This window comes from Piliocolobus tephrosceles, chromosome 11 (assembly GCF_002776525.5).
Source record: "Piliocolobus tephrosceles isolate RC106 chromosome 11, ASM277652v3, whole genome shotgun sequence".
Lineage (NCBI taxonomy): Eukaryota > Metazoa > Chordata > Mammalia > Primates > Cercopithecidae > Piliocolobus > Piliocolobus tephrosceles.
Window position 1 is genome coordinate 87537386 of NC_045444.1, and position 24537 is coordinate 87561922.

A 24537-nucleotide genomic window follows, 5' to 3' on the forward strand; every position below is an offset into this window, starting at 1 on the left:
CCTTTTTTTTTTTTTTTTTTTTTGAGATGGAGTTTCACTGTTGTTGCCCAGGCTGGAGTGCAATGGCAGGATCTCGGCTCACCGCAACCTCTGCCTCCCAGGTTAAAGCAATTCCCCTGCTTCAACCTCCTGAGTAGCTGGGATTACAGGCATGCACCACCACACCTGGCTAATTTTGTATTTTTAGTAGAAACGGGATTTCTCCATGTTGATCAGGCTGGTCTCAAACTCCAGACCTCAGGTGATCCACCCACCTCGGCCTCCCAAAGTGCTGGGATTACAGGCGTGAGCCACCGTGCCAGCCATTTTTTTTTCTTTTTCTCCTTTTTTTTTTTTTTTGAGATGGTGTCTCGCCCTGTCGCCCAGGCTGGAGTGCAGTGGCACCATCTTGGCTCACTGCAACCTCCGCCTCCTGGGTTCAAGCGATTCTCCTGCCTCAGCCTCCTGAGTAGCTGGAATCACAGGTGCATGCCACCACACCCAGCTAATTTTTTGTATTTTTAGTAGAGACGGAGTTTCACTATGATGGCCAAGCTGGTTTGGAACTCCTGATTTCAAGTGATCCACCCTCCTTGGCCTCCCGAAGTGCTAGGATTACAAGCATAAGCCACCATGCTCAGCCAGGACTAACATATCTTATCATGTCTCAAAACATGCTAATTTCCCTTTTTGACAAATGAGTAAGCAATAGTATCTAGCTGGAATTTAGTAATGGTGTTACATTCTTATTTTATTTATTTATTTATTTATTTTTTATGTTGAAAAGATATATATATATATTTAGAATTAGGCAGCTGGACTCAGTTTAGATGATCCCAATTTTGTTGGCAACATCCAAAGCGTCGTAATCAGGAGCTAGTCGAACATATGCCTTTTTCTCTCCATCAGGCCGAATCAGGGTGTTGACCTTGGCCACATCAATGTCATAGAGCTTCTTCACAGCCTGTTTAATCTGGTGCTTGTTGGCTTTAACATCCACAGTGAACACAAGTGTGTTGTTGTCTTCTATCTTCTTCATGGCAGACTCAGTGGTCAGCGGAAACTTGATGATAGCATAGCGGCCAAGCTTGTTTCTCCTGGGGGCGCTCTTCCGAGGATATTTGGGCTGCCTCCGGAGTCGCAGTGTCTTGGGCCGCCGGAAGGTGGGTGACCTGCGGATCTTCTTTTTTTTGTGGCTGTGGACACCTTTCAACACTGCTTTCTTGGCCTTTAAAGCCTTCACTTTGGCTTCCGCTTTAGGAGGGGCAGGAGCTTCCTTCTTCGCTTTCGGCGCCATCTTGCGAAAAAAAGCTATTTTATTTATTTTTTGCAGTTCCTCTTTTGTAGCAAATGCAGTGCTTTTCCATTTGTGGTAGTGATATAAAATGTTCGTTTAAAAAACTTGTTCATGTAAATTTTTATTTCAGTAAAGAGAGCCAATTAAAAATACAGGAAATTAAAGAACCAGTAATAAGGAATATGACAAACATTGTCGAAGTCATTTAGGAATGACTGAAGTGGGCAGTTTGGTGACATTTGTGCTGAAGCCAGGATGCTCTGAGAGACAGCATCTGAGGTGCCCAGCTGCTGATTCAACTATGGAAGCTCAGGCTGTTTAGGGAAAGTTCTAAAACGAGCCCTGGTTAGCGATCAGTGATTTTAGTATAATATAAAGGAATTCTATTTAATCTGAGTCTGTGCTTTAATCTGCACATGTGCTTTTCTGTCTGGGAACATTGGCAAGGGAATGGAGCAGACTATAAATGATTGGCCGGAAGTCAGTGATTTCCTAGTTGGCGCAAGGAATAGGTACTACCAGATACTCCTGACTGGGAAAGAGAAGGAGACGGCAGCATTCATTCAGCAGTGGGAGATCTCACTACTCCCCACTTCCCAGTTCTTCTCCCTGTGGCACCATTTTGAACATTTAAAGCTGTCTCTTCTACTATTTAATTCTTTCTTTTTTTTTTTGACAGAGTCTCACTCTGTTGCACAGCCTGGAATGCAATGGTGCCATCTCGGCTCACTGCAACCTCCGCCTCCCGGGTTCAAGTGATTCTCATGTCTCAGCCTCCTGAGTAGCTGGGATTACAGGCACCCACCTCCATGCCTGGTTAATTTTTTTTTGTATTTTTAGTAGAGATGGGGATCTCACCATGTTGGCCAGGCTGGTCTCAAACTTCTGGCCCCAAGTGATCTACCAACCTTGGCCTCCCAAAGTGCTGGGATTACAGGCCTGAGCCACCACGCCTGGTTAATTTCACATTTTTAGATAATGTGACCACATAATAAAAATTTATGCATTTTTATGTAATGTGACCACTATATGAAAGCAATATACTTATGCTTTTATTTCTCAGTTAAGTTCCTAATTATTATAAATTTACTCTGCATGCCAGGAGCTGTTCTAAGAATTTGCATGTATTAACTCATTTGATTCTCATAATAACCTTCACATACAGGAATTATTATTATTATTATTATTATTATTATACTTTCAGTTTTAGGGTACATGTGCACAACCTGCAGGTTTGTTACATATGTATACATGTATCATGTTGGTGTGCTGCACCCATTAACTCGTCATTTACATTAGGTATATCTCCTAATGCTATCCCTCCCTCCTCCCTCCACCCCACAACAGGCCCCAGTGTGCGATGTTCCCTATCCTGTGTCCAAGTGTTCTCATTGTTCAATTCCCACCTATGAGTGAGAACATGCGGTGTTTGGTTTTCTGTCCTTGCGATAGTTTGCTGAGAATGATGGTTTCCAGCTTCATCCATGTCCCTACAAAGGACATGAACTCATCCTTTTTTATGGCTGCATAGTATTCCATGGTGTATATGTGCCACGTTTTCTTAATCCAGTCTGTAATTGATGGACATTTGGGTTGGTTCCAAGTCTTTGCTATTGTGAATAGTGCTGCAATAAACATACGTGTGCATGTGTCTTTATGGCAGCATGATTTATAATCCTTTGGGTGTATACCCAGTAATGGGATGGCTGGGTCAAATGGTATTTCTAGCTCTAGATCCTTGAGGAATTGCCACACTGTCTAACACAATGGCTGAACTAGCTTCCACAATGGTTGACTGTAAACTAGTTCAACCATTGTTCACTTGTACACCAACAGTGTAAAAGTGTTCCTATTTCTCCACATCCTCTCCAGCACCTGTTGTTTCCTGACTTTTTAATGATTGCCATTCTAACTGGTGTGAGATGGTATCTCATTGTGGTTTTGATTTGCATTTCTCTGATGGCCAGTGATGATGAGCATTTTTTCGTGTGTCTGTTGACTACATAAATGTCTTCTTTTGAGTAGTGTCTGTTCCTATTCTTTGCCCACTTTTTGATGGGGTTGTTTGATTTTTTCCTGTATATTTGTTTAAGTTCTTTGTAGATTCTGGATATTACCCCTTTGTCAGATGGGTAGATTGTAAAAATTTTCTCCTATTCTGCAGGATGCCTGTTCACTCTGATGGTAGTTTCTTTTTCTGTGCAGAGGCTCTTTAGTTTACTTAGATCCCATTTGTCAATTTTGGTTTTTTTGCCATTGCTTTTGGTGTTTTAGACATGAAGTCCTTGCCCATGCCTATGGCCTGAATGGTATTACCTAGGTTTTCTTCTAGGGTTTTTATGGTTTTAGGTCTAACATTTAAGTCTTTAATCCACCTTGAATTAATTTTTGTATAAGGTTTAAGGAAGGGATCCAGTTTCAGCTTTCTACATATGGCTAGCCACTTTTCCCAGCACCATTTATTAAATAGGGAATCCTTTCCCCATTTCTTGTTCTTGTCAGGTTTGTCAAAGATCAGATGGCTGTAGATGTGTGGTATTATTTCTTTTTTTTTTTTTGTTTGTTTGTTTTTTTTTTTTTTTGAGGCGGAGTCTTGCTCTGTCGCCCGGACTGGAGTGCAGTGGCCGGATCTCAGCTCACTGCAAGCTCCGCCTCCCAGGTTTACGCCATTCTCCTGCCTCAGCCTCCCGAGTAGCTGAGACTACAGGCGCCCGCCACCTCGCCCAGCTAGTTTTTGTATTTTTAGTAGAGACGGGGTTTCACCGTGTTAGCCAGGATGGTCTCGATCTCCTGACCTCGTGATCCACCTGTCTCGGCCTCCCAAAGTGCTGGGATTACAGGCTTGAGCCACCGTGCCCGGCCTTATTTCTGAGGGCTCTGTTCTGTTCCATTGGTCTATATCTCTGTTTTGGTACCAGTACCATGCTGTTTTGGTTACTGTAGCCTTGTAGTATAGTTTGAAGTCAGGTAGCATGATGCCTCCAGCTTTGTTCTTTTGGCTTAGGATTGTCTTGGCAATGTGGGCTCTTTTTTGGTTCCATATGAACTTTAAAGTAGTTTTTTCCAATTCTGTGAAGAAAGTCATTGGTAGCTTGATGGGGATGGCATTGAATCTATAAATTAACTTGGGCAGTATAGCCATTTTCATGATATTTATTCTTCCTATCCATGAGCATGGAATATTCTTCCATTTGTTTGTGTCCTCTTTTATTTCGTTGAGCAGTGGTTTGTAGTTCTCTTTGAAGAGGTCCTTCACATCCCTTGTAAGTTGGATTCCTAGGTATTTTATTCTCTTTGAAGCAATTTTGAATGGGAGTTCACTCATGATTTGGCTCTCTGTTTGTCTGTTATTGGTGTACAGGAATGCCTGTGATTTTTGCACATTGATTTTTTATCCTGAGACTTTGCTGAAGTTGCTTACCAGCTTAAGGAGCTTTTGGTCTGAGATGATGGGGTTTTCTAAATATACAATCATGTCATCTGCAAACAGGGGCAGTTTGACTTCATCTTTTCCTAATTGAATACCCTTTATTTCTTCCTCCTGCCTGATTGCCCTGGCCAGAACTTCCAACATTATGTTGAATAGGAGTGGTGAGAGGGGGCATCCCTGTCTTGTGCCAGTTTTCAAAGGGAATGCTTCCAGTTTTTGCCCATACATTATGATATTGGCTGTGGGTTTGTCATAAATAGCTCTTATTATTTTGAGATATGTTCCATCAATACCGAATTTATTGAGAGTTTTTAGCATGAAGTGCTGTTGAATTTTGTCGAAGGCCTTTTCTTCATCTATTGAGATAATCATGTAGTTTTTGTCTTTGGTTCTGTTTATATGATGGATTACATTTATTGATTTGCATATATTGAACCAACCTTGCATCCCAGGGATGAAGCCCACTTGATCATGGTAGATAAGCTTTTTGATGTGCTGCTGGATTCAGTTTGCTAGTATTTTATTGAGGATTTTTGCATCAATGTTCATCAGGGATGTTGGTCTAAAATTCTCTTTTTTTCTTGTGTCTCTGCCAGGGTTTGGTATCAGGATGCTGCTGGCCTCATAAAATGGTTTAGGGAGTATTCCCTCTTTTTCTGTTGATTGGAATAGTTTCAGAAGGAATGGTACCAGCTTTTCTTTGTACCTCTGGTAGAATTCGGCTGTGAATCCATCTGGTCCTGGACTTTTTTTTGGTTGATAGGCTCTTAATTATTGCCTCAATTTCAGGGCCTGTTATTGGTCTATTCAGTGATTCAACTTCTTCCTGGTTTCGTCTTGGGAGGATGTACATGTCCAGGAATTTATCCATTTCTTCTAGATTTTCTAGTTTATTTGCGTAGAGGTGTTTATAGTATTCTCTGATGGTAGTTTGTATTTCTGTGGGATTGGTGGTGATATCCCCCTTATCATTTTTTATTTCATCTATTTCATTCTTCTCTCTTTTCTTCTTTATTAGTCTTGCTAGTGGTCTATCAATTTTGTTGATCTTTTCAAAAAACCAGTTCCTGGACTTGTTGATTTTTTGATGGGTTTTTGTGTCTCTATCTCCTTCCGTTCTGCTCTGATCTTAGTTATTTCTTGCCTTCTGCTAGCTTTTGAATGTGTTTGCTCTTGCTTCTCTAGATCTTTCCATTGTGATGTTAGGGTGTCAATTTTAGTTCTTTCCTGCTTTCTCTTGTGGGCATTTAGTGCTATAAATTTCCCTCTACACACTGCTTTAAATGTGTCCCAGAGATTCTGATATGTTGTGTCTTTGTTCTCACTGGTTTCAAAGAACATCTTTATTTCTGCCTTCATTTCGTTATGTACCCAGTAGTCATTCAGGAGCAGGTTTTTCAGTTTCCATGTAGTTGAGCGGTTTTGAGTGAGTTTCTTAATCCTGAGTTCTAGTTTGATTGCACTGTGGTCTGAGAGACGGTTTGTTATAATTTGTGTTCTTTTACATTTGCTGAGGAGTGCTTTACTTCCAACTATGTGGTCAATTTTGGAATAAGTGCAATGTGGTGCTGAGAAGAATAAATATTCTTCTCAGATTTGGGGTGGAGAGTTTTGTAGATGTCTCTTAGGTGTGCTTGGTGCAGAACTGAGTTCAATTCCTGGATATCCTGTTAACTTTCTGTCTCATTGATCTGTCTAATGTTGACAGTAGGGTGTTAAAGTCTCCCGTTATTATTGTGTGGGAGTCTAAGTCTCTTTGTAGGTCTCTACGGACTTGCTTTATGAATCTGGTTGCTCCTGTATTGGGTGCATATATATTTAGGATAGTTAGCTCTTCTTGTTGAATTGATCCCTTTACCATTATATAATGGCCTTCTTTGTCTCTTTTGATCTTTGTTGGTTTAAAGTCTGTTTTATCAGAGACTAGGATTGCAGCCCCTGCCTTTTTTTGTTTTCCATTGGCTTGGTCAATCTTCCTCCATCCCTTTATTTTAAGCCTATCTGTGTCTCCACACATGAGATGGGTCTCCTGAACACAGCACACTGATGGGTCTTGACTCTTTATCCAATTTGCCAGTCTGTGTCTTTTAATTGGAGCATTTAGCCCATTTACATTTAAGGTTAATATTGTTATATGTGAATTTGATCCTCTGATTATGATATTAGCTGGTTATTTTGCTTGTTACTTGATGCAGTTTGTTCCTAGCATCAATGGTCTTTACAATTTGGCATGTTTTTGCAGTGGCTGGTACCGGTTGCTCCTTTCCAGGTTTAGTGGTCCTTCAGGAGCTCTTGTAAGGCAGGCCTGGTGGTGACAGAATCTCTCAGCATTTGCTTGTCTGTAAAGGATTTTATTTCTCCTTCACTTATGAAGCTTAGTTTGGCTGGATATGAAATTATGGGTTGAAAATTATTTTCTTTAAGAATATTGAATGTTGGCCCCCACTCTCTTCTGGCTTGTAGAGTTTCTGTGAGAGATCCACTGTTAGTCTCATGGGCTTCCCTTTGTGGGTAACCCGACCTTTCTCTCTGGCTGCCCTTAACATTTTTTCCTTCATTTCAACTTTGGTGAATCTGACAATTATGTGTCTTGGAGTTGCTCTTCTCGAGGAGTATCTTTGTGGCATTCTCTGTATTTCCCGAATTTGAATGTTGGCCTGCCTTGCTAGGTTGTGGAAGTTCTCCTGTATAATACCCTGAAGAGTGTTTTCCAACTTGGTTCCATTCTCCCCATCACTTTTAGGTACAGCAATCAGACGTATATTTGGTCTTTTCACATAGTCCCATATTTCTTGAAGGCTTTGTTTGTTTCTTTTTACTTTTTTTCTCTAAATTTCTCTTCTTGCTTCATTTCATTCATTTGATCTTCAATCACTGATACACTTTCTTCCACTTGATCAAATCGGCTACTGAAGCTTGTGCATTTGTCACGTAGTTCTCGTGCCATGGTTTTCAGCTCCATCCGGTCATTTAAAGTCTTCTCTCTGCTGTTTATTCTAGTTAGCCATTCATCTAAACTTTTTTCAAGGTTTTTAGCTTCTTTGTGTTGTGTTCGAATAACTTCCTTTGGCTCAGAGAAGTTTGTTATTATCGATCGTGTGAAGCCTTCTTCTCTCAACCTGTCAAAGTCATTCTCCATCCAACTTTGTTTCGTTGCTGGTGGGAGATGTGTTCCTTTGGAGGAGAAGAGGCGCTCTGATTTTTAGAATTTTCAGCTTTTCTGCTCTGGTTTCTCCCCATCTTTGTGGTTTTATCTACCTTTGGTCTTTGATGATGGTGATATACAGATGGAGTTTTGGTGTGGATGTCTTTTCTGTTTGTTAGTTTTCCTTCTAATAGTCAGGACCCTCAGCTGCAGGTCTGTTGGAGTTTGCTGGAGTTCCACTCCAGACTCTGTTTGCCTGGGTGTCACCAGCAGAGGCTGCAGAACAGCAAATATTGCAGAATGGCAAATATTGCTTCCTGTTCCTCTGGAAGCTTCATCTCAGAGGGGCACCTGGCCATATGAGGTATCAGTTGGCCCCTATTGGGAGATGTCACTGAGTTAGGCTACTCGGGGATCAGGAACCCACTTGAGGAGTCAGTCTGTCCATTCTCAGATCTCAAAATTCCATGCTGGGAGAACCACTACTCTCTTCAAAGCTGTCAGACAGGGATGTTTAAGTCTGCAGAAGTTTCTACTGCCTTTTGTTCAGCTATGCCCTGCCCCCAGAGGTGGAGTCTACAGAGGCAGGCAGGCCTCTCTGAGCTGCTGTGGGCTCCACCCATTTTGAGCTTCCTGGCCGCTTTGTTTACCTACTCAATCCTCAGCAATGGCGGACACTCCCCGCAAGCCTTGCAGTTCGATCTCAGACTGCTGTGCTAGCAGTGAGCAAGGCTCCGTGGGTGTGGGACCCTCTGAGCCAGGTGTGGGATATAATGTCCTAGTGTGCTCTTTGCTAAGACTCTCGGAAAAGTGCAGTATTAGGGTGGGAGTGTCCCGATTTTCCAGGTGCCATCTGTCATGGCTTCCCTTTTCTAGCAAAGGGAATTCCCCAACCCCTTGTGCTTCCCAGGTGAGGCGATCCTGCCCTGCTTTGGCTCACGATCTGTGGACTGCACCCACTGTCTGACAAGCCCCAGTGAGATGAACCTGGTACCTCAGTTGGAAATGCAGAAATCACTCATCTTCTGCATTGCTCATGCTGGGAGTTGTACACTGGAGCTGTTCCTATTTGGCCATCTTGGAACTTCACCACAGGAATCATTATGATAGTGACTTTATGAATGAGGAAAGAAAGGCACTAACATAATTGATTTTATGTTATTTAGGTCAAGATTTTATGTTATTTAGGTCAAAGTTAATTGTGTTGTTCAAATCTTGTATAACTCTACTGCTTGTCCGTCTTTCTTACCTGTTATCAAGAAGGGAACATAAAAATCTTATACTATGACTGTGGATTGTCAATTTCTCATTTTAAATTCGTATCATTTTTCCTTTATGTCTGCCTTATGTGATATTAGTATAATGATATCAGTTGGTACATCTTTTTCCATCCTTATACTTTCAGTGTTTCGACGTTCTTATGCTTGAAATGTGTCTGCTGTAAGCGGTATATTGTTCAGATTTTTCTTTTATTTTAGAAAAATGTATTCTGGAAAGCACTTTTCTTATAATTATAGTATTTAGTCCATTTTCATTTAATGTAATTATCAATATAATTGGGCTAAAATCTACTATATTTCCAGTTGTTTTCTATTTGTGACATCAGTTCTCTTTACTTTCTTCATTTCTTTTAGATGAATTAAGTAATTTTAGAAAGTTCACCTTACCCCTTTATTAGCTTGTTAATTATATATGCTTTTAGTATTGTCTTAGTAATTGCACTTGAGTTGTACTGCCTAATAGGGCAGCCACGTGCTGTTTAAAACAGCTTTACTGAGATATGATTGATATACAACAAATGGCATATAAAGTATATAATTTGATAAATTTTGACATATGTACGACACATATATACAGTCATATAGACACACTCATATATATTCAAGTGCCATTTCAGTCAATGACAGACGACATATATGATGGTGGTCTCATAAAGTTATAATATTGTATTTTTACTGTACCCTTTCTATGTATGGACATATTTAGATATGCAAATACTTACCATTGTGTTACAATTGCCTACAATATTCAATACAGTAACATGCTCTGTAGGTTTGCATCTTAGGAGTAATAGTCTAGGCCATATAGCCTAGGTGTGTAGTAGGCTATACTATCTAGGTTTTGCGTAAGTACATTCTATGATGTTGGCATAATGACGAAATCACTGATGATGCATTTCTCAGAACTTACACCCGTCATTAAGTGACATATGACTGTATGTATATGGGTGGAACTATCACCACACACAGGATAGTGAACATATATATTACCTCAAAAATATTTCGTATGCCCTCTTGAATCCTGTCCTCCTGCCCTTCCCCACCTCTGCTCCTTTTAGGCATTTAGTTCTGTAAATTTTCTGTAGCCTTGTTTTAGCAGAATTTTGATATTTTGTTGTGATTTTAATTTAATTCAATACTACATAATTTACTTTTGATTTATATTTTTTGACCCATGGATTATTTAGAGTTGTGTTATTTCATTTCCAAATATTTGGGGATTTTGCAGATATGTTTCTGTTGTCCAGGCCAATAACAAATTTCTGATTCCATGAAGTCAAAGATCTGACTTCCCAGGGGGAGAGTTATGCCCAAGAACCATCGATATTTTATGTTAATGGTCATTGCCAGAGTGAATCCCACAGTGTTTGTGATAAACCCTAATAAACCCACCAGAGGGCAGCAAGCCAACATGAAAATTCTACTAAAAAGTCTTTTTTCAGAGACAGAGTTTGGCTCTGTCGCCCAGGCTGGAGTGTAGTGGTGTGACTTTGGCTCACTGCACCCTTGCCCCACTGCAGACTCAACCTCCCAGGCTCAAGTGATTCTCCCACCTCAGCTCCCCATCCCCGAGTAGCTGGACTAAAGGTGTGCACCACCACACCTGGTTAATTTTTGCACTTTTTGTAGAGATGGCATTTCATCATGTTTCCCAGGCTTGTCTTGAACTCCTGTGCTCAAACTATCCGACTGCCTCGGCTGTCCAAAGTGCTGAGATGACAGGCGTGAGCCACTGTGCCTGGTCAGACAGAAGTTTTCAAGTAAAGAATACATTTAGCTGAAAAGCAGTGCCAAGTTATTTCTATCCTCACCCCTCTGAATTAAATCTTCATAGCCTCTGATTCTCTGTCATATTATTAACCATTTGGATTCTTTTCAGTGTGTCTGTGTTTGTTCCTTTTCCCCAGTATGACCCTTTTCTCTCTCTCTGTCTCTCTTTTTTTTTTGTTGACAGAGTTTTTCTCTGTCGCCCAGGCTGGAGTGCAGTGGCGCGTTCTTGGCTCACTGCAACCTCCACCTCCCAGGTTCAAAAGATTCTCTCACCTCAGCCTCCTGAGTAGTTGGGATTACAGACGCCTGCCACCATGCCCAGCTAATTTTTGTATTTTCAGTAGAGATGGGGTTTCAACATGTTGGCCAGGCTGGTCTCAAACTTTTGACCTCAAGTGATCTGCCCACCTCGGCTTCCCAAAGTGCTGGGATTATAGGCATGAACCACCTTGTCCAGACCCTTTTCTTTATCTTTATGAAAACATCTCTCCAGCAGATCTTCAGAGAAAAAAAAAAAAAAAAGAAAAAAAAGAAAAAGAAAAAGAAAAGAAAACATCCAGCAAGGTCCTGGAGGAAAAATAGAAAATTGGAAGACTGGAGTGAGTCATGTTGATTTTCTGATGTAAAATTTGTGTCGAAACCTTACATAAATACTGAAGAACTCACAAGTTGTAAATGTACAGCTTGGTGAATCATTTTGATACCCAGACAGTTTTTTTTCCCACTTGCACACACTCCCTGCAAGAATGCATGCTGGTTTGTAAAGTCATTAATTTACTGGTGCATCAGTGGATGGCTCTGTGTCTTCTGGCTTTATCTTGGCCCAGAAAGACAGGAATTAACGTTGAGCCTAGTAGTCTTTGGTCTTCGTGCCAAAGCAGTCTGTGGGCCAGCCTTGTGTAGTGATCAAGCAGTAGGTTTAGATGTCAGGCATGACATAGGTTAAAAAGCCAGGTAGGGGAGAAATGGGAAGTGGCATTTTGCGATTTCATCAAACAACCTTGGTATAAACTTAGAAAACAACCTCTTGGCAAATGGAGAGCAGCTGTAGGTTTCTGACTGAATGTGCAAGAACGTGAAAGAGATATACTAGGTGGGAACAGTCTGGGTGGACTTCCTGGAGGAAGTGGACAGTGTTGTGTGGATTCACACTTTGGAGATATCAAAGAGGAAAGAGTATTCCAAGCGGGGGTAACAAATAACAAGGGAGGCAAAAGAGAAAAGTATGACAGAACAACATGATGTTGTCAGGAAACTAAGGCTGAGCTGAAATCCAGATGACCCAAAGGAGCCTTGAGAAGGCTTGGGGCATCTTGTGGGGCAAGTGGGGAACTTGCTGTGTTTGAGAAAATATGCCTGGAATATATGGGATATCATTTAAATTTTCTAAAGGTTATCTACAAGAAAATTTCAGAGAATATTCGCTCCCACCTCAGCGTAGGAAACAATAAAACACTGAAACATTTATTTATTTATTTTTCTTGCTTTCTTTCTTTCTTTCTTTCCTTTCTTTTTCCTTTCTTTCCTTTCTTTTCTTTCTTTCTCTCTTTCTCTCTCTCTTTCATTCTTTCCTTCTTTCTTTCTTTTTCTTTTTTTTTTTTCTTGAGATGGAATCTTACTCTCTCGCTCAGGCTGGACTGCAGTGGCATAATTTCGGTTCACTGCAACCTCCGCCTCCTGGGTTCAAGCAATTCTCCTGCCTCAGCCTCCTGAGTAGTTGGGACTATAGGCATTTGCCACTATGCCCGGCTAATTTTTTGTATTTTTATTAGAGATGGGGTTTCACCATGTTGACCAGACTGGTTTCGAACTCCTGGCCTCAAATAATCCACCCACCTTGAGCTTCTAAAGTGCTGGGATTACAGGTGTGAGCCACCGCACCCAGTCTTTTCCTTACTTCTTAAAAATGCATTTGTCTTCCACTATTGGATATCTTCATCTAATATCTAGTGTTTTTTTTTTTTTTGGTTGTTGTTGGCTGATTTGATTTTTACCTTTTGGTTAATAACAAACCTTTTAAGGAGTTACGTAGACACTTACCAGTTTACTTTTCTAATTTGTTTTCTCCTGGATTCTCAGTTACCTTGGATTGATTGTGCTTTGGGTTCATGTTGCTTTTTCTTAGTGGCTGCTTCTTTCAGTTTCCTTCATCTCCTGTTTGGCAGTTTTCTCCCTTTTCAAGCAAGGAGCTCCTCCCTGTTGAGGCGTCACAGGTAGCGGGCAATCCTTACCCGGATCCTCCCAGAGCTTGCTCTCGGGAAGCTCACACTGCAGCGTGATTGTGAAATTTTTGATATTGTCCCTGGTGGCTTCTGATGCAAGCTGGGACAGCATTTGTCTGTTGATAAGTGAAACCAGGTTCCTGAGATCTGGCTCTCTTTTGCCCTTCTTTCCAATACCAGCAGTACTAAGCAAAGCAGCACTAAGAGGGACTTTCTTGCAATACACATCTGCAGTGAAAAAGAAGAAAGATCTCAAATGAACAGTCTAACTTTGTGCCTCAAGGAGAGGAGAAGAAGATGAAGAAGAAGAGGAAGAAGAGGAACTAAGCCCAAAATTAGTAGAAGGAAATAACAAAGATTAGAGTAGAAACTAAGAAAATACAGAATAGAAAAGCAATAGAAAAAAAATCAACAAATTTTTTGAAAAGAACAACAAAAGAATTGGTTTTGTGAAAAGATAAACAAAATCAACAAATCCTGTTAGACTAAGAAAGAAAGAAGACTCAAATAAACAATATCAGAAATGAAAGAGGAGACATTACAACTGATGCCACAGAAATAAAAAGGATCATGAGGCTACAATGAATAATTCTATGCCAACAAACTGGATAATCTAGAAGAAATGAATAAATTCATAAAACCTTCCAATCTACGATGACTAAATCATGAAGAAATACAATGTCTGAACAGACCTGTAACTAATGTGGAGGTTTAGTCAGTAATCAAAAACGTTCCCAAAACGAAGAAGTCCAGGACCAGATGGCTTCACAGGTGAATTCTTCCAAACATCTCAGGAAGAATTAATGCCAGTTCTTCTTAAACTATTTTTAAAAATTGAAGAAGAGGGCACACTTCCAAATTCATTTTATGCAGCCGACATTAACCCGACACCAACGCCAAACAAAGACACCACAAGAAAAGAAAACTGCAGGTTAATATCCTTTATGAATATATGAATATAGATATAAAAACTCATAACAAAATACTAGCAAATCAAATTCAACTGCGCATTTAAATAATCATACATCATGACTGAGTGGGATTTATCCCTAGGATGCAAGTATGGATCAATATGCAAAAATAAATCAATGTGAAATGACATATTAACAGGGTAAAGGATATAAAGATCACATGATCATCTCAATAGATGCAGAGAAAGCATTTGACAAAATTTAATATCCTTTCGTGATTAAAAAAAAAAACTTTCAACAAATTGGAAATAGAAGGAAAGACTCTCAACATCATCAAGACCATATATAAGAAAATTTTCGCTATTGAGTATGATGTTAGATGTGAGCTTTTCATATATGGGATTCATAATATGTTTCAAATATATTACAAAGCTATAGTAATTGAAACAGCATGGGAATAGCATAAAGACAAGCATGTTGGCCATCAGAAGAGAAGAGAGAGCTCAGAAATAAATCCATGCATATACAGTGCCTTAGTCCTGCTAAAACAGAATACCATAGATTGGCGACTTATAAAACACAGAAACTTATTTTTCACAGTTCTGGAGGCTAGGAAATTCAAGATCAAGTAGCTAGCAGATTTCCTATCTAGTGACAGCCTGCTTTTTAGTTCATAAATGGCCATCTTCTCCATGTGTCCTCATGGAATTAGGGTGATGGAGCGTGCTGGGATTTCTTTTATAAGACACTAGTCCCATTCATAAGTGCTCTACCTTCATGACCTAATCACCTCCCAAAGGTCCCACCTCCAAATACCAACACATTGGGGATTAGGTTTCAACATATGAGTTTTAGGAGAAACAAACATCAGTCTATTACAATCACTGCATATACTACCTAAAGCAATCTACAAATATGGTGTGATCTCTATTAAAATCCCAATGGATTTTTTTTTTTAACAGAAAAAAACCTCTAAAGTATAAAAAGGCCCACAAATAGCTAAATCAGTTCTGAGGAAGAACAAAGCTAGAAGCACCATACTTCTTGATTTCTAAATATGTTATATTCCCATGGTCATAGCAGCACTATTTACAGTAGCCAAGATGTGCAAACAACCTAAATATCCATGGACACATGAAGGGGGAAGAAAACGTGGTATTCACATAAAATGGAATATTATTCAGCCTTATAAAAGAGGGAAATTCTATAATATGTGACAGCATGGATGAATCTTGAAGATGTTATGCTAAGTGAAATAAGCCGGTCACCGAAAGACAAATACTGCATGATTCTACTTACATGTGGTATCTAAAGTAGTCAAATTTATAGAATCAAAGAGTGGAATGGTGGTTGCCAGGGGCTAGGGAGGGGGAAATGAGGAGTTGCCTGTTAACAAGCATAAAGTTTTAGTTAAGCAAGATGAGTAAGTTCTAGAGATCTGCTGCACAACATTGTACCTATAGTCAACAATACTGTATTGTATACTTAAAAATTTGCTAAGAAGGTAGATCTTGCTTAAATGTTCTTACTACAATAAAATATAATTGATAAAGCAATAGAAAAGGATTCCTATACATAAAAAGGTCAATACCTAATTTCCATTTAATTAAAAGCAATTAACAATTTACACACAAGAAAATTTCTGTTATTGAGGCAGCTATAGGATATAGAAGAAATTTCCCAACTCACTTTGCAAAGTGCACATAGTCTTGAATCCACACGCGTAAGGTAAATAATTTACTTTTAAGAAACTGAAACAGAAAAATTCTATAATCATCTCAAAAGATCCTGACGTTTCTTTTTGATAATTTAATACCCCTTTCTGATTTTTATCAAATGCTAGGAAGCTAATAGGTAAGGAAAAGTCCCTAACTTGATAAAAATACCTACCAGAAACCCAAATCAAAAATCATACTAATTAGGAAATTTTGGAGAGCTTCTCATTAAACTCAGAAACATGATAATATCATTATTAATGCATTGTTCCACACTGTTTTGGAGGGCCTGGCCAATTGAACAAGTTAGGTGATTTGATAAGTTGGTTTAATATGCATAACAGCATGGCTGTCCCGAGGCATGCAGGAGGCGATGGACTGAGTGCTGACTGCAGCTCCCTCAAGGACCTGCCACGCATGGATTATGCACCAAGTCTGTTCAAGTCTGTTGAGGCAGTGAGGGGTCAGGGGGCAGCAATCCCCTGTTTGGCCTGCCAGGTGAAGCCTTTGTAATTGCCAATGGCTGGGTCTGACAGATTACACATAGGATTTTGGCCTGGAGCCCGAATAATTCCTCAACTCCATCCATTGATTTTTTCAGAGCCCAAGCGAGAAACATAGGCTACCCCATCACGGACCTGAATGGGTTGGATTTTGATGGTCTGTATTAGGAGCGAGGTTATTAGTCTGCAGTTACAACGGACCATGGTCAGGATCAAGATCACTCCTAGCAGGATGATCAAGCCTGCCTGCAATATAGAACACAACCATGAGCCCCAGTGTGACCATTTGTTCCCATAGCCCATTGAGTCTGCTTTAGAGAGACAGGCTTTTTTCCTAAGCCTGACAATGAACGGTTCTACTTTGCCAGTCTCACTGATCAAGACGCAGCTTGAAGTGTTGCCAGTTGCATGGGCCTCTGCTTGGCCAGCAGTATGTCAAGGACTATGTACTTATTCAACACTAGTTAGGCCTGGGAATTGAGGCTTGCCCATCGTGCCTCCAAAGCTGAAACAGCAGCATTCATGACCTCAGTGAGGGTCAAAGACAGGTTGTGCACAGTGTTTTCTAGTTAAATGACCCAACAGTGGGAATTGCCTGGAGTCCATCTTTTTTTTTTTTTTTTTTGAGACGGAGTTTCGCTCTGTCGCCCAGGCTGGAGTGCAATGGCGTTATCTTGGTTCACCTGCAACCTCCGCCTCGTGGGTTCAAGCGACTCTCCTGCCTCAGCGTCCTGAGTAGCTGGGATTACAGGCACTCACCACCACACCCGGCGAATTTTTGTATTTTTTTTAGTGGAGACGGAGATTCACCATGTTGGCCAGGTTGGTCTTAAACTCCTGACCTCAAGCGATTCACCTGCTTCAGCTCCCAAAGTGGTGGGATTACAGGCGTGAGCCACTGCACCTGGCCAGGCATGCTTTTGGTAAAGGAAGTAACACTGCAAGGGAACACATATAGTGCGGAGAGTGTAAATGTCATAAATTATCACAGGGGTCAACCAGGCAGAAGTCCCTCCTCTTGGGCAAAATCCTTAAGTGGAATTGAAAAGTGCATGTAAGATGGGAGCAAGTGTCTCCACTAATGAGGCCATAATAGCCCTGATGGTGGATTCAAGTCCCCTTTTCCCAGATGTTCCAGTTGCCTTCAACTTGGGCAGGAGCAAGCTGACGTCTCAGAATGCGTTCTGCTCCTGCAGTGTCAGAGTCCAGTCACAGCATTGCATCGTGTGCAGATTAATATGGTTGGGGTAGCTTAGGTACCAGAAAAATCCGTGTTTACAGAAATGTTTGTTTGCAGCATCCAGAGGCACAGGAACAAAATATTTATTTGTGGGGACACATCCAGCATTTTGTCAAATTCAGTGGGGGAACTGCCTGGGCAGGCATATCAATGAATTTAGTGGCTTGGAAGTCACACAGTCTATTCTGTAGGAGAGAGAGAAGGAAGGTTAGATTCCCACTTCTCCCTCCTCTGTACCCTGGCTCATGGGTTCATAGGCACTCAGGTCCTGTCAGTTGGGGGAATTTTCCCCACCCACTGTGACATGGATGAGGGTAGCATCTTCTGACTATCCTCCAGGGAGGTGGGTTGTAATCTGGCCTGGATCCTCTGATGACTAAAAAAAAAAAAATAGTTTCTCTTCTATACATTGATATTCATCCCTTGAAAATAACCAGGCAAAGCAACAAAGCCACTTTATGGAAAACGTTGAATTAGAAGCCTCAAGTTGATAGTGATTATTTTTTGCAGGCAAAAAAATCCATGCTCAGCACCATAGGGATGACTGATGAAGAGGGTTACTGTCTCACACGCCTTGTTTTTTAATAACTATTCTAATCTCTCACTTATCTGAGTCTTTAGAAAGGAATTGAAGGGGAAGGGGGACCCTTGTAGGGTTCCCCAGAGAGACTGAGGCTGTGCAATAGAAGGGAGCAGGTAGACAGTCTGATCAAATATGCAGTGCAAATGGACTGCCCCTTCGAGGAATTGCCACACCGGAACCCCAGACTGTTACCCTGAGATGCATAGTCCAGGCCGAGGTTCTTTTATTCCCTCCCGTCGGTCACTTAACCCTGTCCTTCAATTGTCTACTAAAACACTCAATCATCCCTGCCGCTTGGAGGTGATAGAGAGCATAGGGCGTCCATCATATATGCCCCATGCTTGGGCCCATTGATGTGTGGCTTGGGCCACAAATCTGGGGCCATTATCAGATGCATTCTATGCCTGGAAATCCACCATCTAAGATCTGAATTGTGTCACCGACTGATTGACCTGACCTCAAAAGGAGGTTATTTATTTATTTATTTATTTTTGAGACAGAGTCTCACTCTGTTACCCAGCTTGGAGTGCAGTGGCTGCATCTCACTGCTACCTCCACCTGCCAGGTTCAAGTGATTCTTATGCCTCAGCCTCCCGAGTAGCTGGAATTACAGGCATGCACCACCACGTCTGGCTAATTTTTGTATTTTTAGTACAGACAGGGTTTCACCATGTTGGTAGCCTGGTCTTGAACTCCTAACTTCAAGTGATCTGCCTGCCTTGGCCTCCCAAAGTGTTGGGATTACAGGCATGAGCCACCGTGCCCGGCCATGAGGAGATTTAGATGGACTTGATAACCATCCGGAGTATCATGAACAAAGCTAGAAATCTGAGTCTGGTTGCAACCTCATCATCTGCTGCTTCCACTTCCTCATCATACACCCAGGGGAACACCACGGTAGCCTGCCACGGCTCCAGGTTTGGAGTGAGGCGTGGGTTCCAGGCAGCTCCTGCTGACCCTGCTGCTGCAGGCCAGGTCAGCTGTCCTTGCCCAGGCGTGAATCATGGGCATGTATCTCCCAGGCGTGAATCATGGGCATGTATCTCCCTGCTGAGTTTCCGCTTTGCTGCTGTTTCCTGGCCCTTTGGCCAGAGAGAGCAGGCTTTTCTTTTTGTTGCTTTTCCTTATTTGTTCTTTTTTTTTTTTTTTTTTTGAGATGGAGTTTCGCTCTTGTTGCCCAGGCTGGAGTGCAATGGCGCAATCTCGGCTTACCACAACTTCCGCCTCCCAGGTTCAAGCAATTCTCCTGCCTCAGCCTCCTGAGTAGCTGGGATTACAGGCGTGCACCACCACGCCCAGCTGATTTTATAATTTTAGTAGAGACAGGGTTTCTCCATGTTGAGGCTGGTCTCGAACTCCCAACCTCATGTGATCCGCCCACCTCGGCTTCCCAAAGTGTTGGGGTTACAGGCATGAGCCACTGGGCCCGGCCATTTGTTCTTTTTAGTGTAGGCCTGTTGGTGGTTCTGGATTGCAGGCCTCTTTCGTTTTCAGTCTGGCATGTGTGGGAATAAAAAGACAGCCCAGGGCACAAACAGTGTTATTCCCGCCTCTGGGTCCTCAGCCAGTCTGCCTCTACTTTCCGCCTCTTAGGGTTGTTGTGTGATTGTCTGTTGATTTATTCCCAGGGTATTTAGGTATACTTAGAGGTGAGAAAGAAGCAGGGGAAAGTGAATCTATGCCACTGTGTCTCAGAACTGGAAGACCACCCCAACCCCACACACACTGGAATTGCAGAGGAAAAATAAGATGATAATTTGAATGAGAAAACATATTATTATGCAATCATCAAATGTTTGCACGGAAAGTGTTCTTAGACATCCTCTAGTCTAATTTCTCACATTTGGAAATGTTGAAGTTGGACTAAGAGCTGAATCGACCAGCCTCACCCCCAGTTCAGCTGCCTGACTCCCCAGCCTGTGTTCTCGCCATTGCACACCAGGGTCTGTCCTGCAGCTTTGAAAAAATGTGAACTTCATGTTCTGCTCAGATCCCAACCCTCCCACACCAGTTTGCTAAGAGTCTGTTCTGGCTGCAGAAATTGCAAAAGTTGTGTCAACTGGAACGCTGGCAAAATGTTCTTCATTTGACTTTCATTGTTGTTTGGAATTTTGGGGGGCCAGGGATGGGGGCAAGAAAGGAGCTGCAATTGCCCTTGGGTAAGATTTGCTTAGAATTTTAGGAAGAAGTCAGCTGGGCGCGGTGGCTCACGCCTGTATCCCAGCACTTTGGGAGGCCGAGGTGGGTGGATCACGAGACCAGGAGTTCAAGACCAGCCTGGCCAAGATGGTGAAACTCCATCTCTACTAAAAATACAAAAATTAGCCAGGCGCAGTGGCAGGTGCCTGTAATCCCAACTGCTCTGGAGGCTGAGGCAGGAGAATTGCTTGAACTGGCGGGGTGGAGGTTGCAGTGAGCTGAGATCATGCCACTGCACTCCAGCCTGGGCAGCAGAGTGAGACTCCGTCTCAAAAAAAAGAATTTTAGGAAGAAATCTATCTGATTCTAGAATTATCTAGGCTGTTGAGAATGTGTGTCTGGTGGCCACTGGGACATCAGGGAGAGACTTTTCTTTTAACTGCATGTATGTGAATTAGGTTGCTTCTGGAGCCTACTGAGAGCTTGCTGGGTCCCCGTAGCATCCAGGCTGAAGGCTCCTTCCTTCTGTCTGTGACCTTGACCCTCAGCTCCACATTTCCCCAGGGGCTGCAGGATTTCTCTGAGAATCCTCATTAGCACAACCTATTTTTTTTTGACACAGAGCCTCACTCTGTTGCCCAATGCAGTGATGTGATCTTGGCTCACTGCAACCTCTGCCTCCCAGGTTCAAGTGATTCTCATGCCTCAATCTCCCAATTAGCTGGGACTACAGACACATGCCACCATTCCTGGCTAATTCTTGTTTTTTTTTTTTTTTTTTTTTTTGAGATGGAGTCTTGCTCTGTTGCCCAGGCTGGAGTGCAGTGGCGTGATCTTGGCTCGCTGCAACCTCCACCTCCCGAGTTCAAGCAATTCTCCTGCCTCAGCCTCCCGAGTAGCTGGGACTACAGGCACCCGCCACCACACCTGGCTAATTTTTTATATATTTAGTAGAGACAGGGTTTCACTGTTTTAGTCAGGATGGTCTCAATCTCCTGACCTCGTGATTGGCCTCCCAAAGTGCTGGGATTACAGGTGTGAGCCACTAAGCCCGGCCAATTTTTGTATTTTTAGTAGAGATGGGGGGTCTCACTATGTTGGCCAGGCTGGTCTTGGACTCCTGGCCTCAAGTGATCCACCTGCCTCAGCCTCCCAAACTGGTGGGATTACAGGTGTGAGTTGCTGTGTCTGGACAGCACAACCTATTAATGAATGACAGCCTTGACTTTTGAGGATAAAACATTTCATTTCCTTAGTATAGTAATTAAAAATCTCTCTCTTTTTCTACTATTTTGGTAATTAAGCAGGTAAAGAAAAATATCCAGAACAATATAATAGGGAGTAGAGAAAGAAAATCCTGAGGAACCACGCCCTGTGGGTGGATCGAGTGCAGGGGTCCTCGGGTGTTGCTGGTTGCAGGAAGGCCCCGGCAGAAGGGGGCTTTGATGAGCATCCACCTTGCACGCCGAGTGAATGTCTGTCCAGATGAGGTACGGATGTAGCTGACAATGGAGGCGATTGTAATGGACTATCCCAAGTAGCAACATCATCAATTTAGGTTTTCAGCCTGAGTGAGACTTTCAGTTAATACTCAAAACAAGATGCACATTTTCCTTCAGAAATTCATTGACAGTGTTTTCACTTTGGCGCTATTGATCTATGATATTAGAAGGCTGAGATGCAGAGGAGACACCATTGTGTAATTTCTAATGGCCGCTCTTTCTGTCTGTATCTGTTCATTGTTCTATCCATGCTGTTCTGCCACGCCCCTTTTTCACTTACCAACACGTTGGAGATTACTCCCTATCATAGCATTTCCTCTCCTATTCTCTAGCCTGCCTCATCACTCTCTTAATGGTATCATTTTTCCGAAAAGAAGCTCTTAATTCTAAAATGATCCCGTTGATGTTTTTTCCCCTTAGGGTGAGCACTTTTTGTGTCCTTTTTGAGTTTTTGTCTACTCCAATATCATAAAGACATTCTCTTAGGATTGCTCATAAAGTTTTATTGCTTCCTCTTTTTTTGAGACAGAGTCTTACTCTGTTGCCCAGGCTGGAGTGCAGTGGTGCAATCTTGGCTCACTACAACCTCTGCCTCCTGGGTTCAAGTGATTCTCATGCCTCAGTCTCATGAGTAACTGGGACTACAGGTGCCCCCCACCATGCCCAGCTAAGTTTTGCATTTTTAGTAGAGGTGGGGGGTTTTGCCATGTTGGTCAGTCTGGTCTTGAACTCCTGACCTCAGGTGATTTGCCCACCTTGGCCTCCCAAAGTGCTGGGATTACAGGCGTGAGCCACCGCGCCTGGTCAATTGCTTCCTTTTATATTTAGATTGACTATCCACCTGGATTTGAATTTTGTGTGAGTAGGAAATCAAGTTTCATTTTATTTTTATATGGCTATCTTGTTGATCTGTCATTATTTATTATAAAGACCATCTTTTTTTCACTTCACCTCAGTGTCACCTTTACTCATGTATCAAGTGAGAATACAGTGTGAGACTTTACAAAATTAATAGATTATTTTAATTTTATTTTTTCCAAAGATTGCATTTATTATAAACAAGGGTACAGATCCTAGACTCAGAAACACAATGGATTCTAAGCTAAGGCAGCTCTGGTGAAGCAGTAATAGAGGGAGGAGGAACATCGAGGTATTCATGTCTGGGCCAGAGCTGCCATCCAGGGCCCCATACCCCACCTTTGGTCCAGATGGCCCCTTGGCCCAGGTGTCCCTGCTGCCAGAACACCCTGGACTGGGGTACAGGAGTTGCATATTCCATGAGGCTGGTGTCAGGGGAAGCAGGGACTCACAGTTGCCAGGTTGTCCGTCTCTCTGAGCCAATTTCCCTCCACAACCCTGGGGTTTCAGTCTCATATCAACTAATCATATTTTAAAACAGAAAACAGGCAACATGTTTGGCTAAAATAAAACGAAAACACTGCAGGGAAGAGACCTGAGTGTGCTGGTGGACAGGAGCCCTGCTCACCTGTGGGAAGGGCAGGGCCAGCAAGGGCGGCAGAGCTCCCTGTGGACAGCTAGGCTGTATGTGGATGTGGCCCTCCGGGTGGTCCCAGGAAAGATGCAGGGACAGGGGACAGTCCAGGCAGACAGCTATCAGGTGAGTAGGGCTCTGCCTGAGGTGTTCTGGCATCAGGAGGCTGCCTGACCCCCAACAGGCATGACACAGGCTCCAGGGAGCAATGGGACATCTGCCTAAAGGATCAAAGCCCAACTTGGTTAGATCCCAAGCTTCGCCTGCATCACCTCGAGCAGCAGCTGGCTATGCTGCCGAAACCAGGACACATCTGCATCATACAGAAAGCTGCGCCACCCTGGTGTGACAGGCCATACTTGGTCACCCTATGGCAAGCTGGAGAAGAACTCCAGATGTGCTCTGGAGAACCCCCCATCTCTCAGGGGCCACCTCACAGGGTGCCCCCACCACCCCATTCTTTGAGTTTGGTTTGAGATTTTAGGAAGCATAATTTCAGGTGAGGAAGAAAACAAAGTCTGGTCCCAGCCCACTCTGGCAAGGATCGTTCCCCACCTCGTCAGCATTAGAGGAAGCCACATATACAGGCAGGACACACACAGCACGCATGGGCCGTAAGGAACCATGCCTGCACACCACTCACACACACAACATAACCAAGTGGCAGCCAGAGAGGCCAGGGGATGCTCAGAGGGGCGCCTTCGGGGCATCCATGTAGGCCAGGTTGTAAGGAGGCTGGCTGGCAAGGTAGAGCATGGCTACTCCTCCAGCCAGGGTCTTGTGGTAGGCCGGTGGGCCCATGAGCTGGGCCGGGTAAGGTGGTGGGTACTGCATTGGGTAGGGTGCTGCTGGCATCCCTGGCTGAGGCGGCATTGTGTGGTAGCCCTGGTAGCTTGGTCCAAGGTAGCTGGGCGACACACTTGGAGGGACGTCGTTGGCGGCATGTCTTGTACAGAAAGCAGCAGGAGCAGGTGAGGCAGATGATGATAGTGACGACAGACAGCACAAAGATGGTCGGGCCAACGGCCAAGGTTGCTCCAAACCCCATGTTAGGCTCTGGCTTCACCCAGAGGCCTCCTGTACTCCTGGGCTTCCCCTCTTCCCATCGTGGGCCACTGAGTTTCCACTTCCTCACCTTTTAGAGAAAAGGAAAGCAAATCTCCTCCAGATGATGTTGGCCACAGGAAGCACCAACAGGTTATTATTTTTTCTTCCTTCCTTCCTTCCTTCCTTCCCTCCTTCCTTCTTTTTCTTTTTTTTTTTAAGATGTATTCTTGCTCTATCACCCAGACTGGAGTGCAGTGGCATGATCTCAGCTCACCGCAACCT

At 42.8% G+C, this 24537-nt stretch overlaps 1 protein-coding gene and 2 pseudogenes across 3 annotated transcripts in view; 1 reads left to right on the plus strand and 2 right to left on the minus strand.

The window, feature by feature from the left end:
* CASP8 (caspase 8) overlaps positions 1-24537 on the plus strand; it is a 59194-nt gene that overhangs the window by 1290 nt on the left and 33367 nt on the right. The gene's annotated exons all lie outside the window — the stretch shown is intronic.
* Positions 750-1283, minus strand: LOC113224877 (annotated as a pseudogene). The gene has a single exon (XR_003309467.1). The product of XR_003309467.1 is annotated as a 60S ribosomal protein L23a pseudogene (transcript).
* On the minus strand, positions 23896-24256 carry LOC111547196 (annotated as a pseudogene).